Source organism: Ailuropoda melanoleuca, chromosome 10, assembly GCF_002007445.2.
Source record: "Ailuropoda melanoleuca isolate Jingjing chromosome 10, ASM200744v2, whole genome shotgun sequence".
Classification (NCBI taxonomy): domain Eukaryota; kingdom Metazoa; phylum Chordata; class Mammalia; order Carnivora; family Ursidae; genus Ailuropoda; species Ailuropoda melanoleuca.
The window spans coordinates 36,008,922-36,027,742 of record NC_048227.1 but is presented as its reverse complement, the minus strand read 5'-3'; the positions used below and the strand labels follow the sequence as shown (position 1 = coordinate 36,027,742).

At 45.2% G+C, this 18,821-nt stretch overlaps 1 protein-coding gene across 3 annotated transcripts in view; it reads left to right on the top strand.

Moving 5' to 3' along the window:
* Positions 1-63: 63 nt before the first annotated feature.
* The window catches only part of ZNF263 (zinc finger protein 263), a 35,215-nt gene continuing 16,457 nt past the window's right edge, over positions 64-18,821 (top strand). For all 3 annotated transcript variants that reach the window (XM_034670500.1, XM_011231919.3, XM_002924895.4), the window contains exon 1: positions 64-195. The gene's annotated coding sequence lies outside the window, so the exon portion shown is untranslated. The remainder of the gene's footprint in view (positions 196-18,821) is intronic.

Genomic DNA, 18,821 nt, shown 5'->3' with positions numbered 1-18,821 from the left:
GAGGCACAGGAAATGCTCTGCGCTCTGGCGGGAACCGAGGTATGAATGTCATCGTTTGTTCCCAGGGATGACACTTGCGTTCTCTTCCTCACGGATTTGAAGGCTTCTACTTCTGGGAGGGCGCAAGGTCAGCCATGTGGTCCTCCAGCGCCCCAGCCCTCACCTTCGCATACTGCCCTGCAGAGCAGCGGATAGGTATGTGAAGGAGGGGCTGGGGCTGGATTCCAGAGTCTTGATCCTAGGAAGGCACTCAGATGCTGCTTCTCCCAGGATATGGGCCGAGGGCGGGGGGGNGGGGGGGCGGGGGCGGGAGCAGGAGCAAAGCCCTTGGTCCCACACTGCAGAGGACCATGATGACGGTCAGTCTCTTTGGCCAGTTGTTCTCCTCCAGACTCTTGGGATTTTATTGGCCCTCCAAAGCAAATGGTGGGGGGGCAGGGGGCAAAAATGCAGTCCTGCAAATTTTGCCCTTCTCTGCCCAAGAAGGTGGAGCCAGAAGGACACTCCCAGGACACAAGCCCTGGTGTCACCCCTGTTGATGTAGTTCCAGTTGTCTGGTACTCCAGCATCACGAAGGCTCAAAGCACCATGCGTGGAGCTGTCGTCCTGATGTGTTTGTTCCCTACTCTGCCCTAGCTTCCCGAGAGCATACCCATGACAGAGGGTGCTTGTCCATGCACTTTTACTGAACAAGTTTTTTTTGCTTGTTTGGTTGTGTGTGTGTGTGTGTGTGTGTTTAAGTAAGCTCTATGCCCAGTGTGAGACTTGAATTCAAAACCCCGAGAACAAGGGTCATATGCTCCACTGACAGCCAGCCAGCCAGGTGCCCCTGAACACGTATTTTGGACACCATACCAGGATGTGGAGAAACAAGAGTGAAAAAAGACATAGGTGTCCTTTTTAGCTCACGTCCCAGTGTGGGGCTCCAGAAGTCACTCCAGAGCTAAAGAAAGTTGTATGTGGGGTGAGCGGGCTTCTTCCACAGTTAACTGCTTCTGTCTTTCTGCATACCCTGATTTTTATCCCCAACTTTTTGTTTTGAAAAAATTCAAACCTACAGAAAATTTACCTAGATTCACCAACTGTTTACATTTTACAGTATTTAGTGATTCTCTCTCTTACATACACGCATGCGCTTCATTTTTCCTTTTTTTCCCTCTGAACCATTTGGTAATGAATTGAAAACAGTATTAGATATCACTCCAAATACCCTACATACCCTAAGTACAATGAACAAGGATACAAGGATATTATTTTAAATAACCAGAATACAATTATCATACTCAGGAAAATTAACATCATTATAATACTATAATGAGTCCATAATCAAATTTCTCCAATTGTCCTGATAATGTCCTTGCCAGCTTTCCGCCCCCACCAACCCAGGGACCTGCACTGCTTTTAGTTGTCACGTCTCTACAGTCTGCTTCTACTAGAACACTTTCACTCTTCCCCGCCTTTTTAAACTCTGTCAGTGCTTTTGCAAAGTCCATTCCAAGCAGAATGTCCCTTAATTTAGATCTGTGCATCATTTCCTCATTATTAGACTGAAGGTACATTCAGGTGCTTAAGATGTCTCCACTGTAAAAGGACATTTTTTCTTTGTAATTAGTAAGTAACCTGAATGTGGAAACGTCTCATTCTCTTACAATCTTTCACCTCGTGATTTTAGCTTTCATTGATGATCCTTTCCTAAATCAATTGCTACAGTGGTACTTGCAAAATGGTGATATTTCTATCACTAAGCTGGCATCATTTGCATGTCCTGGTTTAAGCTTCCTGCATTTCATGAAATTTTTAGCTTACAGATGTTTTGTTGGTAAAACAATGGTGGTTACTGTGTGCCAGGCACTGCTTGCCTTATATCCATTATCTCCTAAAATCTGTGCAGCACCCCTTCGGGTCAGGATTCATCATCCTCACTGCCAGGATTAGTGGTTTAGTGACTTGCTCAGTGACTGAGCCAGGATTCAAACTCCCTCTTTTAACCACTTTGCAATAATGTCTGTGTGCATGATGATAATTTATTATTTTATTGTTCTCACTAACCACAGATGTCACTTTTTCAGCCTTCCAATGAGACTCAAAATGGGCTATTCTGACCACTCCCACAGGTCATTTACAACATTCTGATGCCTGGCAGAACAAACAGTACTGTGTGTGACAGCCTGTGTGTGACTGGCTGGGACCAAGGGTTTGATGAGTTCTGCTTGGTTGAATGTATCTTCCTGTCCACTTGGTCCACATACTTCGTATTTTACAGAGTACTCAGTGCTTTTGATTTAATAGCTGACAGCATCCAGTTTTCTGGATCCTGCTGAGAAAATAACCCCAAACCCAACATACTCCCTTAAAAATGGATGGACCCAACTGCATGCATATTTATGGTGCTGATGCTGGATGTGTGATATTCTCAGGTTGGGCCAGAAGGGTGTAGACTGAGCGTCTCTGGGATCACAACCTGTGCAGGGTTTCAGAAGGCAGAAACACAGCCACCCACAGGGAGCCTCCCACTCCTGGACAGAACTGAAATTGTGCAACAACACACAGGGTCCTTCGTGTTCATGGGGTCCCTGACCCTGTGTTGACTGGCCAGGAAACTCCTTTAAGCTGAGATTAACATACCCATGGCAGAATTGGGCAGGAACTGGGGCTTTCCAGTCTATAGCAGGATATTTTGCAATTGCAGTGATACCTTTCACAATAGGGAGCTATTCTGAGGCATGGACTCATATTTTTTTTTTTTAAGAGCGAGCACTCAAGCGGGGGGTGGTGGTGGTGAAGGAACGGCAGAGGGAGAGGAGAGAGAGAATCTCAAGCAGACTCGCCACTGAGCTCAGAGCCCCGCACTGGGCTTGATCTCACAACCCTGAGATCATGACCTTGAGGCATGACCTGAGCTGAAACCTAGAGTCAGTCGCTCAACTGACTGAGCCACCTAGTCACTCCAAGGCATGGACTTGTAAGGTAGTGGCATTTCTAGGTCAAGAAAAGCTGAAAGACGTTCCATTTTTTGAAGTTCCAGTAATTTTTTAAAATGAAGAAATGTGAAAAGATGATTATAGCTCTCGGAATGCCTTTTAAATGTTTGAACAGTTGTAGTGGAGTGTCGATGAAATCTTTCTTGTGCCTCTGTGACTGTGTGTGTGCCCTTATTTCGGAGCACCATGATAAATCTAAATCCATTGCAGCGGCTGCAGGCAGAGCTATTTCAGCCTCTGCTCTTATACTAAGTAATGCACAGCCCAGACATCCCAACCTTTACTCCATGCCTGGGTTCATCTTTCTAACTTACTCCATCAGGGTTTCACTTTCTAACACATTGGCTTTTCCATCACTTTGAGATTTTGAAAATCAATATGTATTACTTTTATAAAAGAAAAAAAGATAGTTCAAAAAAAGTATTTTATAATTAGCTTATCTTCCAAGGGGATATAAGTCCTGTCCCCACAACCATCATGATAAAGGAGGTTTATGGTTTTAAATAAAGTACATATCGGTTATTGAGAGAGCAGTAGGCAAGATCATGGAAGAGTTCTGTGTTAACCCGGAGCTGGAAGTAATGGATCCCATTGTGACCCAAACTCTTCCCCACCCTCCAGTATATTGAATTTTAAGGCAGAGATCTGAGACTTAGAGAGGCTAACGTCTCAATTTCAAAGTGAATTTCCAGGCAATGAACCTCCCGCTGAGAAACATACTTGCAACTGTGCTTTCTGAAAAAACCAAGTTCTGGTGCAACCTCCAACCTCCTGAGCAGGATGGAAACAGGGAGAGAAAGCCAGCTTCCAAGGTGGCCTTGACCTGTGGAGGTTGTACAGTAGTGGGGTCGGAGTAGTTCCCGGATCGGTCCACCCGTTAGAGTTTCATTTGCAATATGGTAACGCCAAGCAAGCGGCTTTGTGATCTCTAAAGCGCTATACACATTATTTATTCTGATTGTTAAATCTAGATGGAGGGTAAGTGGATGTTCATTTTACTCTTTAATTTTGTTACGTATTTAAACATTTTATGATTTAAAACACTGAAAAAATTTTGTTTTACCAATATTTCTAGGGACCCTACTAGGAGGCTGGCTGTGGGCATACAGTCCCTGACCACCAAAGGCTTACAGGGTTAGTGAAGGAGAATAACCCGGTACCTAGAAGGCAACTGCTCTCGCTTCGCTTGCACCCTTTGAGGTTCGGTTTACATAATTCTTTCCCATTCCCACCTCCCCGTCCTCTTATCCGCTGCAGAGCGGCCCCGGGTGCTTTGGTCATGCCTACTCAGTGAGTTTCGAATATGCACAAAGTAATGGGGGAAAAAACGGGACTCCAAGATCTAGGACGTTTGGCCTGGGCCAGTTACACGACGTCTCTGAATTTGTTTCCTGTCAAATGGGTGGTTTGGGAATTTCGATGAGATAATGTATGCAAAAAAGCCTGGCACCGTGGGTCAGTGTCAGCTAGGTCCTCTGATGCTCTAGCGCTGCGCCGGGCGAGTCGTGGGCGGCGTCCGAGGGCCGGACACAGGATCCCCGATCCCGCACAGCGGTCACCTCCGAGACCCCTCCACCCACAGCTCGCGGTTCGCCGCCGCCGCGCTCGCTTCCGCGTGTGGGGGCAGGGAGACCCCACTCCGCGGGTCTCACGCCCGGCAGCAACCCCCCTGGGGCAGTCGCTCCGAGGGGAAGCGGCCTGGGCTGGAGGGGGTTTGTCTGCGGGAAGAGTAGTTCGAGGATAAAAGGGAAGTGTCAGCGCAAAGCCCCGACAGGCAGGCTGGCAGGCACTGGGGACGAGACCACCCGGCACACTGAGTCCGGGGCCCCAGGGGGTCTGCCCGAAGGCGGGCGAGCCCAAGGAGCCAGGAGCAGCCCCGCGCGGGTTTCTTGCGCGCAGCTCTAGTGTGTTCGAGGGCCACGCCCTAAACTACATCTCCCAGGGGGCCCCGGGAGTAAGCGGAGCCAATCGGAGGGCGAGTGGGCGGGCTCAGCGGGGCGGGGCGCTGCGGCGCTGCGCGGTGGTCCGAATCGGCGGCTCCAGCAGCCTATAACTGTGTCTCCACGGAGCGGCCAGCGCTCGGCGCGGAGGAGGGGCGGCCGTCGCCGCTGGTATCCTGGGCAGGACGCCAAGTGCAGTGGACTCGGCGGTCGGCAGCCCAGGGTTGGCGGGGCGTGGGTGCCGGGGCCTGCGCTGCCACGTGGCACTCCACAGCCCTCCACCCTTTAAGAGCCCCAGGACCTCGTTCAGTCGTATTTCCGGCAAGTATTTACCGAGTGTCTGCTGTGCACCTGTTGCTGTGCTGGGGCGAGAACAGGCAGGTCAGGCGGCACCCCTGCCCCAGGGCGCTTGTCTCCTGACTTACAAAGAAGCGGGTAGTCTCCACTCCCGGCGAGAGCAGTGAAAGAAATTCAGCCCAACGCCAGCACTGTCATCTTGTCGGTTTTCAGACACCAGGAACCCTAGGGTACCGATTCTTAAACTTCTCTCTATCGTGATTCATTTTGAAAAAGCTAGCGAAATGCTATGGGCTGTGGAGATAATGGTTTTGTTCAGAAAAAAAGCACATAGACCTGCAGTTTCATGTGTCATTTCAGGGGATTCATGACTTCTGAAGTCAGCCTGGGGGAACCTGGCACGAAGCTCTAGGCATGGACCCTCCCATCAATCAAAGCCCCTCGTACTTTTTAAATCTTTTGTATATTTCACCTTCCAGGAAGATTTCCTTTGATCCACTGAGGGAGGAGCGGGGGAGGAACACCCAGCCAGAGGATCTATCTGTATTTCTAGTCCCAGCATTCTGTTTGTTTAAGTCCTTCCCATCAAGACTACTTTCTAGTCTCAGGTAAACATAACCAGACTGTATTCGCCTCCATGGTAGTGTGAGGGACACCTTCTTACTCAAATCCATGTCACCCTTGTGGAACGTTCCCTTGCCTGACGCACTTGCCAATTAGTTAGAAACTGTAAACGACTTAAATGACTATCACCAGGCGACTGGCTGAGTAAATTTTGGTGAATCTATTCTATGGACTGCACCGCATCTGTTGAAAATGTGCGGTGGGTTTTTGTATGTTAATGTGTGGAGATGGTCACCATGTAAGCTGAAAAAAGCATGCTTACAGTACAACATGACAATATAATCCCACGTTTGTAAATGCCAGGAAAATATTTTTAAAACTTAAATATCTGAAGGGGGACAAGAAATAGCATGGCAACCTCTAGAGAGTAAATTAGGGATAGAGGTTGTGCCTTCCATTCTGTGTCCTCTGTACATTTTTGTGTTTTTCAATGAGCATTTAAACATTTTATGACACGAAACATCATCCGTGAATATATTCTGAGTGTAAAATAATAAGGCAAAACAGAAAATATAGCAAGCTAATGTTAGAGGAAGACTTTCATGTTTTGCTCATTGTCTGTTTGTTTATGTATATATATATATATATGTATGTAGGCTCCATGATCAACGTGGGGCTCAAACTCACCACCCTGAGATTGAGAGTCACATGCTCTACCGACTGAGCCAGCCAGGCACCCCTGCTTATTATTTTTTATAACAAAAACTTAAATAAAACCTCATGAACTGGAATATTTTTTCACTGCAGTGCAGAGGATTAGGAATGTGGTTTTTAAAAAGCAGACTGTGCCCATTGAGAAACACATGTGAGATTTTAAAACAATGTGTGAGGTTTGCCAATGCTGGAGAAACAGCACAGACCTACCTTTAAAGCTAAATACACATACATACACGCACACACACTGCAGACATCAAATTAATGCAGACCCAGACTAGGGAAAGCGTAAGGTCTCACGCCCTGACTCCCTTGAATTTATAGAGCAGAAGCTACAACTTGAAAAATATGATTGAGACAAGCTAAAATGACTAAAAGTCCATTTGCCCAGGAAGGCGCAGTATTTGCACAAGAGCCTTCACACAGGGCATCACCTAGTCGGGCATCCCTGCCCAATTCAGGCACTTTTCCTGCTTCTTGTAGAGGGCCCTCCACGTGGTCTCTAGGGCTGCCTGTGGAAGCACAGTAGACACCCCTCTCCTATTCCTCATCCGCAAGGATAATCTGCAGAAGCCAGCAGTTGGAAACAGTTCATGCTGCAGGAAGTACGTAGGAGAAAACAACTGTGTAAGTCAAAGTTAAAATCAGACATCAAAGACCACAGAAAACATTTTCTAAGGTGGATGTAGTTGTGGTGAGGGATCAAAACACCAAAAATCATAGTCTTGGGACTGCAATGGGTGACACTTACGATTGAAGCTACCATAGAGTGGGCACTTTGTGTGTGATTTAAGTATCATAGGAGTGCCTTGTATGCCTTCACAGCACAGCCTCTGGAGTCAGACTGCCTCCGTGAGAATACTGTGCCTACAGTTAACCAGTTGTGTGGACACTGGCCAAGTGATGGACCTATCCACTTATTCAGCCTTGAAAAGGAAGGAAATTCTGATACATGGCACAGCATGGATAAATCTTGGACACATTATGCCAAGTGACAGACACAAAAGGGTAAATGTTGTATGATTGTACCTATATGAGGTACCTGGAATAGTCAAATTTAGAGACAGAAAGTAGAATTGTGTTTAACAGGGGCTGGGAATGGAGGGTAAGGAGAGTTATTTAATGGTTAGAATTTCAGTCTGGGATGATGAAAAAGTTCTGGGGATAGGTGGTGGTGATGGTTGTACCACAATGTGAATGTACTGGATGCCACTGAGTTGTACACTTAACAATTGTTAAAATGGTAAATTTTAGGTTATGTATATTTTACCACCCCAAAACCACAAAAATGCACATACCCCTTGGTTCAATTATTCTATTTCTGGGAGTATCCTAAAAAAATTATTGAGTGTACACAAAGCTGCATTACAAGATGTCCATTGCAGAATTATTTATTAAACCAAGAATGGGAAACAACCTAAATGTCCATCAGTAGAGGAGATAGTAAGTACAGTTGTGGTACACCCATACTGTGGCATAGTGTGCATCTGATAAGAGTAAGAAAGCCCTGTTCATCTTGATCCAGGCACACCGTTATTAAAAGGAAAACTGGGAAAACATGGACACCTAATAAATACATGTATGTGAACACATCAGAAGGAGATTGGTAGAATGTACAGCCAACTGTTACCTATAAAAATGAGAAGCGAAGTAAGGGGGTGATGAAAAGTTTCCTCACTTTCTTTGTATACATTTATATTCTTTGAATCTTGTACAATGACTATTCATGTATTAACTGTTGTTGTGTAACAAACACCTCAAAAGTTGGTGGTATAAAAACCTTTTTAGTCTCATGATTTTGTGGTCAGGATTTTGAGCAGGACACAGGAGGGACAACTCATTTCTGCTGCATGACTGGAGCTCCACCTGGGGTGGCTCCTATGTCTGGAGGTCGCTGGAATGGCTATACTTGACTGGGGTTATGTGTCTGGGGTCTCGGTGCTGGCTCTCTGCAGGTGACTGCTTGTTTCTTGTCCCCCTTGTGTCTGCTGGGACTGCAATATCCAAAAGACGTCTTCACTTGTATGTAGGGCGCCTGGGCTGGGATGGCTGGAACAGCTAGAGTTTGCTGCACATCCATTTCTGTCGTGTGCATAGCTTGGGCTTCCTCACAGCATGGTGGTCTCAAGATAACCAGCCTTCTTAAATGGCAGCTCGTATTCCCAGAGGTAGCTTTCCAGGAAGCCTCTGGTGGTAGCTTTAAGACTTCTTAGGTAGTCCCAGAAAGTCACTTCCATTTCATTCTCTTGCCTAAGTATGTCACTAAGATTGCTCTAGGAACCCCCTCTCAATAAGTAATAAGGAATTTGTAGCCATTTTTAACCTACCACACTTACCTAATGTAAAAAATAAAGACTTTTCACAGGAAATTCAACCTGACCTATGATTTATAGTGACCTTCATTCCAGCAGAGCACACCCACCTCTTTCACTTTTCTCACCAGTCATTGCAAATGGACAGTCTCTTTGGAAATCCTCTACTAGGCCTGTTGCTTCCTTCCAATTTTCGTATGCCATTCTGCAAATCAGTGTTTAGGTCAGTGGTTCTCATCTTTGGTTGCACAGTAGAGTCATTTGGGGAGAATCAACCTGGGTGGCTCAGTAGGTTAAGCGACTCCCTTCAGCTCAGGTCACTATCTCAGGGTCCTGAGATTGAGCCCCGCTGGGGAGCCTGCTTCTCCCTCTCCCTCTGCTGCTCCCCCTGCTTGTGTGCACTTTCCCTCTCTCTCTCTCTCTCTCAAATGAATAAATAAAGAAATCTTAAAAAAAAAAAAAGAATTGTCTGGGGAGCTTTAAAAAAATCTTGCTGCCCAAACCAAATACATCAGAATCTCCAGGGGGTAGCACGCAGGTGCTATGGTCTGTGCATGTTTGTGTCTCCTCAAAATTCATATATTGGAATCCTAATGCCCAGTGTGATAGTTTAGGTGGGTGGGACATTTGGGAATTTCTTGGGTCATGAGGGTGGAGCCCTCATTAATGGGATTAATCCTCTTGTATACGAGAATCCACATAGCTCCCAACTCCCTTCTGCCACGCGAGGACACAAAGGTTAGCAGTCTGAAACCCAGAAGAGGGCACCCACCTGACCATTCTGGCACTCTGATTTCTCATAGCCTCCAGAGCTATGAGAAATAAATTTCTGGGGTGCCTGGCTCGGTCAGTCAATGGAGCATGTGACTCTCGATCTCGGGGTTGTGAATTTGAGCCCCACATTGGGCATAGAGATTACATAAAATAAAACCTTTAAAAAAGAGAAATTTCTGTTGTTTATAACCTACCCAGGCCGTAATATTTTGTTACAGTAGCCCTAATGGACCAAGACAGCAGGTGTCAGACTTTTTAAAACTCCACGGATGATTCCAGTGTTTATAAGGATCAGAACCTCTGGTTTCGATTTTTAGTAACTTCTCCAGCACCGGTGGCTTCCAGAAGTGGCTGCTTAGCACTTGTCAGCCAACAGTGATTGTTGGCAAAACAGTGGGTTGGATGTGTGAACCTGGTCATGGAATTTCAAGAAGTTTTGACTAATGGCGAAAGGCTGAGTCCTCCTTTTCCAGGGTTGACTGCCATACTCCATGGAGGCCCCCTCAAGCTCTACAGTTAAGGAGGTTGCATCTTTCACCTGCTTACCGCAGCCAGGGTGTGATGGATGAAGCATCTTTGCTGGCAGTTTCTGCCTGTACTGAGTCTGACTCCTACTCTGTAAGTCCTTTGCTCAAGGACCTTGTGGTTGAGCAAATGGTTCTAAGAACAGAGAACACAGCACTTTCTGAAGTAACATAAATCCTACAAGCTGCCTGCTTACTTCCCAGGGGAAGCTCTACCCTGTTTGAGCTGCGTGATGGAACCATAGGGAACTTGGCAAACTCTTAAGTTTCTGGGAGGAGACAGAAGGGAGCCTTCGGGAAGTAGAGATCTCATGTAAATGGCTCATCTGTCTGCCAGAAAGTTCCTGAGAAGAAAAATGCAAAGGTCTGAGGGGGTACTCCAGCATCTCAGAGCAGGTAGGGTGACAGGAAGACCTGACAGGGCCAAGGCCCCAGATCCCTATCTCTTGTGTTCCCTACCACCCTCCCCACAGCAGAACCTACAACTTTCTTCCTTTTTGTTTTTGGAAGAGATTTCTTCTTGTGGCCAGGGTGTAAGCCTTGCTTCAAACCAATAGTCAGGGATTGCCTGGAATAACCTTGGTAATTATGCCATTATGCTTCTTTCCTTGGAGATAGATATATTTTTTTAATAACACAGAACATAATTACCTATGTAACCATCCCTCACAATTAACAAATGTTACTATGTCTATTTGCTTGATTTTTGTTATTTCTATTTCATAAGAAACTAGGCACCTCTGGACTGTCCATGAATGGAGAGCCTATGTGTGGTAGTCTTAGGGTAGCTAGACTACTTCTGTGAGCTTCCAGAGCAAATTCTTCTAGTCAGCAAAGTGGAAGGTGCAAGACCTTTTATGTTGGGGACTCTCTAGCATTTGGACAGCCCTGAGAGAAACATCTTAGGAGAAGAGATTCCATCCTGCCCAGGGAGAACTATATTGTCCCAAGAGATAAGGCACTGGAAGTGTGCCCCCACCCCAGACCAAGGTGAGGGGCCACTTGTTCTTTTTTGCTCCCCTACACTCTCTCTTCCTCTTAGGAAGGGGCCCAAGTTTTAGAGAGATGACTAAAGAGTGAATATAGAATGCAAAGTAGGCATGGATAGGCTTCTCTTAGGGCCATTTGGTATGGTCTCACCTTTATGAAAGGTCTCAAGTTTTTTATTTTTGAAGTTCTCTCCGGTAAAACACCTAGTTGGGTTCTTGTGTTAGGCGTTAAAAATGCTAGATGCAAACATGTAAACTATACCACAATTTTTATAATATCTTAATTTTCTAGGAGACTTAAAAAATGTGGAGATAGGCTTTGCTAGATCTCTGAGAAATCCTGTCCGATCACCTGGAAAAGACAGAGTGGAGGATGACTTGTCTCATTCTGGGGATAGAAAAATCCCCTATGCCAGTTGTTCAAACACCCAGACTCACCCAGACTTGGGGACTGACTGAACTGATTATAAGTGCTGAGGAGAGGCCAAGAGGTGAGCTCTCCTTTCTATCTTTTTCCACATCCTTACAGGGGACTTAAGGAGAGGAAGCAGGGAGCTGGGCCTGGAAGCTTACGTCTGAGCTTTGGGTGTTTCTAAGATTATTCTGCCCAGATCACTAGGCTAGAAATGAGAGAGGATTTCAGGACTAGTACTCATTTCGGAATTAAAGATCATAGTTTCCTGAAGCACCCTTTGTACGCTTCTTCAAGAATGTGTAGATGACTGCGTGTGCAGGAGGGCAAGGTGTACTGTGTCTTGTCCTCACCCCTCCCCCACCCCTCATGTCATGAGCCCCTTGGAGGCCCAGCCACCAGTCTGTTCCCTGACTTCCTTGATTTTAGTCTAGACAACACACTGTGAAAGAATCCCTGCAAATTCTGGAAGGTCACAATTGAAAAAATCTTAACCCTGTGGGTTTTTTCTGCTTTCAAGAAGACCAACAGCTATGGCATCTTTGGGAAGACTGTCTCGGATGGAGAAAGGGATGAGGCCCCTCCAAGGCCTTTTTGCCTTCCGTTTTCACTACTAGCTTTAATAGCTAAAACTATTAAGAATTGCTGTATAAAGTCCACAAAATAGTTTTGTTTGTTTTTAAAGCCTCTTAAGGGAAGAGGAAGTGAAAAAAACCTCAAGGGGGAATAATGGGAAGCAACCCAATCCCCTCTTCCTCACTTCCCCTTTACACAAGCACCAAGGGTGCTTCCAAAGATACAAAAATGCTTGCGAGGTCCAAGACTACATTTGTGTCCTATAAATGGAACGCTTGTTTTCTAGGGCCTTGGGGATACTTGACAAGCCTTATCAAATATAAGTCTACAGGAAAACCTAAATGAGCTTTTCAAGCAGAGTGGAATGAACCTCTTTTTCTAATCAATGCAGGAAAAAGAAATTTTAAGAGGAACATTTTCTTGACCAGTTGACCAACTCTTGGCCAAAAGAGGAAATAAAATAAAAACTGCAATGACAAGCTGTTTTGAAATGACCAGTGAGACTATTGCATATTAAAATTATGGGAAATAATCAAAGCTGCACTTAGAGGAAACTCATAGCCTTAAATGCTTTGATCATTAAACAGAGATTAGAAATTAAGTACACTGGGGCACCGGGGCAGTGCCGTTGGTTAAGCGTCTGACTCTTGGTTTCGGCTCAGATTGTGATCACATGGTCGTGAGACTGAGCCCCACGTTGGGCTTAGCATAGAGTCGGCTTGAGATTCTCTCCCTCTGCCCTTCCTGCTCATGCACTTGCTCTCTCTCTCAAATAAATAAATAGATCTTTTAACAAAATTAAATACACTGATATTTATTGAAAGTTTAATTTGTGTGGAAACTGCACTTAAATATATTTTACTTAATCTTTGTAGTACTTATGAGGTGGACACTGTTTTTTTTTTTTTCTCTTATCTCTTATCTTTTCAAAATGCTCCTAAGTATAATTAGGCCTATCCATGCAATGACCTAGGTGCTTAGTTTTCAAGAATATGTCACACCTTCCTTAATTCACTGCTACAAACATGTATTAATGTTTATTATGTATACAGAACTTTAAGGGGTAAAGAGGTGAGTAATTGATGTTCTCTACCCTGTGGCACTCCAGTGTGTGATGTTGAGATATGTTGGGTGGGCAGAAGAGGACACAGGTCATAGCATGATTGTAACTAACCCTCCCAGTTAAGGCAAACTTTTGGTGCTAAAAATAAGGTCTAAACAAAGTACCATGGGAGCCCAGGCGAAAGTGATTTTGACTTGTGGTAGCAAGAGTCAACTGCAGTGCTTCTTGCTACAGTTCCGGGCCTTGTTGAGGAGTCAGTGCTTCATTATCAGGACAGCGGGGAACCACTGGAGGGTGTGTGTGTGTGTGTGTGTGTGTGTGTGTGTGTGTGTGTGTGTGTATCACATCTTTATCCATTCATCAGTCGATGGACATTTGGGCTCTCTCCATAGTTCAGTTATTGTTGATAATCTGCTGTAAACATCAGGGTGCATGTGCTCCTTCGAATCTGTATTTTTGTATCCTTTGGGTTGAATACCTACTAGTGCAATTGATGGATTGTAGGGTGGTTCTATTTTTAACTTTTTGAGGAACCTCCATACTGTTTTTCAGAGTGGCTGTAACAGTTTGCATTCCCACCAACAGTGCAAGAGGGTTCCCCTTTCTCCATAGCTTCCCCAACACCTGTTGTTTCTTGTGTTGTTAATTTTAGCCATTCTGACAGGTGTGAGGTGGCATCTCATTGTAGTTTTGATTTGTATTTCCCTGATGATGAGTGATGTTAAGCATCTTTTCATGTGTCTGTAAGCCATTTGGATGTCTTCTTTGGAAAAGTATCCATGTTTTCTGCCCATTTCTTAACTGGATTGTTTGTTTTTTGGGTGTTGAATTTGATAAGTCTTTATAGATTTTCGGATACTAACCCTTTATCAGATATGTCATTTGCACATATCGTCTCCCATTCTGTAGGCCATCTTTTAGTTTTGTTGACTGTTTCCTTGGCTGTGCAGAGCTTTTTATCTTGATGACGTCCTGATAGTTCATTTTTGGGTTTGTTCCTTTACCTCTGGCAACGTGTCTAGCAAAAAGTTGGTGCAGCCGAGGTCAAAGAGGTTTCTGTCTGTGTTTTCCTCTAGGATTTTGATGGTTTCATGTTTCACATTTAGGTCTTTCATCCATTTTGAATTTATATCTGTGTATGGTGTAAGAAAGATATCCGGTTTCATTCTTCTGCATGTTGCTGTTCAGTTTTCCCAACACGGTTTGTTGAAGAGACTGTCTTTTTTCCATTGGATATTCTTTCCTGCTTTGTCAAAGATTAGTTGACCATATAGTTGTGGGTACGTTTCTGGGTCTCTCCCGATCTTAAAACCTGAGAGAAGAAATGAAAATTGAAAATGTCACCCTGCTCGAAGGGGAAACAAAGTGAGGGGGAGAAAAAGTTGTATTAAACCAGTAATGGGGTGATAGAAACCCCTAAATAGATCTCAAAGCTTTTTAATCCAATTTAGTCTGATGTTTTCTTTTCTTTCCTCCCTTGTATCCAGTGAACACTCACCTTATCTTAAGCCAAATCCTTGTTTCATTTCTTTGAAATTCTGCAATCCTTTTACCCACGGCTCTTCTCTGTGCTCCGCTGGGAAGCTCAGGTCAGGCTTTGCTAACTGGACATCCAGGTCACAAGAAAGACAGGAAACATAAGAGTTTGGGTCACCCCTGACTGTTCCTGGATTCAGACTGATTTCCAGGGCAGATGGCCTCTCTATTTCCTCAGGATGATTTCACCTAGAGTCCCTGTCAGGCAGTATTTCAGTGTTAAAATAAAACCAAAATGAGGGGAAAGCTTTTGTGCTCATTTCAAGGCTATTGTCCTCCATCCAATCAGTGAACAGAGGAGTGAATTAATTCTGTGTTAAAATCAATGCATTGAATTAGTTTTATCTTTTGAATATTTTGTTAAGAGAATTATCTAAGTCAGGACTAAAATGCTGAGAGAGAGAGGTAAAAGTAGGAGTTTGGGAACTGTGTCCTGGATTAATTTCAGTTAAGAGACTTTCTTGTTTTTTTTTTTAATATTTTATTTATTTATTTGACAGAGAGAGACAGCCAGCGAGAGAGGGAACACAAGCAGGGGGGAGTGGGAGAGGAAGAAGCAGGCTTCTCAGTGGAGCAGGGAGCCCGACGTGGGGCTCGATCCCAGAACCCTGGGATCACGCCCCGAGCCGAAGGCAGATGCTTAACGACTGAGCCACCCAGGCGCCCCTCAGTTAAGAGACTTTCAAATAAAAATTGATATCTGAACTTGGTTGGTGGTGACCAGAAAAGGCTGTCTTTATATGTTTCNTGACCAGAAAAGGCTGTCTTTATATGTTTCTTTGAGCTGAAGCCTAGACGTGGATTATCTTGAAGTTAACTGAAACAACTATCTAACAGAGTTTCGGGCAATCGAAAGACAGCTAGTAAAATTGTGTTCATCTCAGTTCCCTGCTATGTCCTACCACTGCTTTCCTTGCTGAGAGCAGCTATAGCTTGCAATCTCTTTCTGTGTCCCTTCCTGCCCCTCCTTACCCCTGACAAAATTTACTGCTCTGCAGTAAAGTGTGGGTTGGTAAATGGTGGTTTATGATCCAAGGAGGAAACATGAGGAAATGTTTAAATATGAGAATTGTGTTTAAATATGAGGAATAGACATGAGAAAAATGTTTAAATATTAACATTACCAAACAATATTAGCAAGTTAGTTTGGTTAATGTTAATCTGAAGGAAAACTTAAATTCTAGAACTTAAATTCTAGAACATTTATCAAAATATAGGAAGTGGAGCAAAATGCCTTATCATGTTCATGGAGAAAGGCAACATGTTTCAGATTAATAAAAATAAGATGCATTTCAAATGAAATGCCATTTAATGTCAATATTTTGTTTATAATTGGATTTCAATGCTAAGAGTAAGATCAAAGAGTAATTTCATACATATAAAGCCAAACCCTGAGCCATAGGTCCCGGGAAATGTGTAGTCCAGTAAAGTGGGATGAAACCAAAGCTGGGAAGAGTGGCAGATAGCAAAGGCTTAGGGTGGCAGAAGCCTGGAGGCCGGGGTATGCTTAGGTGAGAGGCAGGGAAAGCCACATTTCAGACTGATAGGAGCTGCTTATTTGCTACCTCACCAAAGAGCACAGACCAGAGAGTCTTAACGCTGTGTATTTCATCAAATACTGGTTTGAAGACCACACACAGACAACTGCCCCACTTGAGTGCAGGGGAATCTGTAAGACCTAGGTAAGGACTGAAAGCAGCTCCAGAGACAGAATCTAGTGACCATAACAGCTAAGGCCAGGATTAATAGGGGTTCTTTATCTGACATTCAAATTTGTTTTTCTCTGTTATAATAGTCAGGGAGCCACTGACAGCTGAGGACAAGAAAATATGAGAAAGCAGAATCAATAATGGTCGCCAGAGGGCATATTCACTTCCCTGAACACTTTTCACCAAAGACCTAAAATAGTGGTTTTTTTTTTAATTTTTTAAAAGATTTTATTTATTTGAGAGAGAGAGAGAGGCAGCCAGCGAGCTAGGGAACACAAGCAAGGGGAGTGGGAGACAAAGAAGCAGGCTGCCAGCAGAGGAGCCTGATGTGGGTCTCAATCCCAGGACTCCAGGATCAAGCCCTGAGCCAAAGGCAAATGCTTAACAACCAAGCCACCCAGGCATCCCTAAAATAGTGGTTCTTAATCTTTTTCGTGATTTTGAAAACTTGATGAAAGGCATGGGTCTGCTTCCTAGTAAATACACAGGTACATGCAGTTCTGCATACCGTATCAAAAGTTACAAGATCTCCAAATCCGACTATTGTGACCCCCAGAGTAGCCAGTACAGTAGCCACCAGGTGGCACTTAGGAACACAAGCCACATTTTACCATCGCAGTAAGTTCTACTGGACAGTGCTGCTCTATAACTTCATGGACACTAGGTTAAGAACTCCTGCCCCAAATGAGCCTCTGCAGGTCTACTAGCCTGTAACCCCTACTCCCTGTAATATTCCAGCTATTTTCTCTGTCTGAATATAGACAGACCTCAACGAAATGGAGGGATATTACCAGTAATTTTGAATAACTTAGTCCATTTAGCTTCAAGTCCCCATTAATAACCTTAACTTAGGGGTGCCTGGGTGGCTCAGTCAGTTGGGTGTCTGCCTTCGGCTCCGGTCATAATCCCAGGGTTCTGGGATTGAGCCCGGCATCTGGCTCCCTGGTCAGTGAGAGCCTGCTTCTGCCTTTCCCTCTGTCTCTTCCTCTGCTGCTCCCCCGTTTGTGCTCTGTCAACTAAATAAAATCTTTTACAAAACCCTAAACTTAAATAGCAGATGATTCATTCTTTTCCATCTCAAAGTATGTGTAGTTTTACAAACATTCCCATGTCCCACATCCTGCAATAAAAATCCAAGTGGCTTTTCTGTGAGATAGGGTGAGCCTTCGGGAATTTTGTGCATTAGTGACAGCTAGTATTACATTGAGTTCATCTAGGTGCCAGGTGCCATTCTAAGCGTCCTGCACGTTAGCTCATTTAATCCTCACCCAATGTTACAAGGTGGCGATAGTTTTATTCCCTCAAAACAGATGAGAGAACTGAAGTTTGGGGATTAGTGAGATTAAAGAACTTGTTTGAGATAACGTAGTAAATGCAGGCGAAGTGGTTATTAGGTTAGAATCTGTAGTCTCCTGAAATATGTCGAAAACATGAAAATGGCTTTAGAGGACTCTGAGGTCACATGTCTCAACAAGGGTTTCTGAAATGGACCTATACCTGCCCGCGTGCTCTGCGGCTGCTGAGGCACATTTGCCACAACAGCCGTGCACCTCTTTCTCTCGAGCGGCACAAGAAAAAGCCAAAATACTAAGGACTCTTTACACCCAGTCGTCCAAAGCCGGCCTCTCTGTCCTCACATAACCCTTTACTATTATGGCAGCCTTGAACTTTAGCGACAGACTAGCTGTGTGATCCTGAACAGAGCGTTAACTGACACTTATTCGTTACACAGGGATGATAATAGCGTCTCCGTCCCACAGTTTAGTGTGCTGTCAGCGTCCAGCTGCATCAGGCAGGCGCTTAATAAAAGGTTACTGGTTGTCACGATTCACTCCTACGACGCCTCCATTTCCTGAGTCCACGGTCTTGAATGTCGCTGGAGGAAAGGGAGTTGTTGAGGCGACTCTTGGGGTTTCCTTCCGTTCGCCCCTCGCAGTGAACCTCACAGCCTTCATCACAAGACCTAGGACCTAGTAGGGAGCTGAGTAACGATCCTGCCCTCGTACTGGTGGACAATAAGCGGCACGTCCCGGGTCCCCAGGAGCCCTTGGGGACGTCCAGCCTCCAGGAGCGAGGCCGAGTCAGCAACCCGCGGGCCGCACGGCGGCGGCGCGTAGCTCCCCACCGCCGGCTACCTGCCGCGGGCTCGGGCGCAGGGGCGGGGTGCAGGCGGCGCCACAGACTACGTTTCCCGGCAAGCCCCGCGGCGACGCTGACCCCGGCGGGTCCGCACGCTTTCAGCCCTCCCCGGGCGCCGAATAGGACCCTAGCTTGCGTACTTCCAAGGCAGTTGGGGCCAGGGGACCCTCTCCTGCCGTAACCAGACCGGGAGGTGACTGCCCTTAAATCGGGACAGTGGTTCTCAAACTTGTCTCTGGGGGAAGAGCTTGTTAACAATTCAGATTGCCATCACTCCCCGCATCCCCCCCC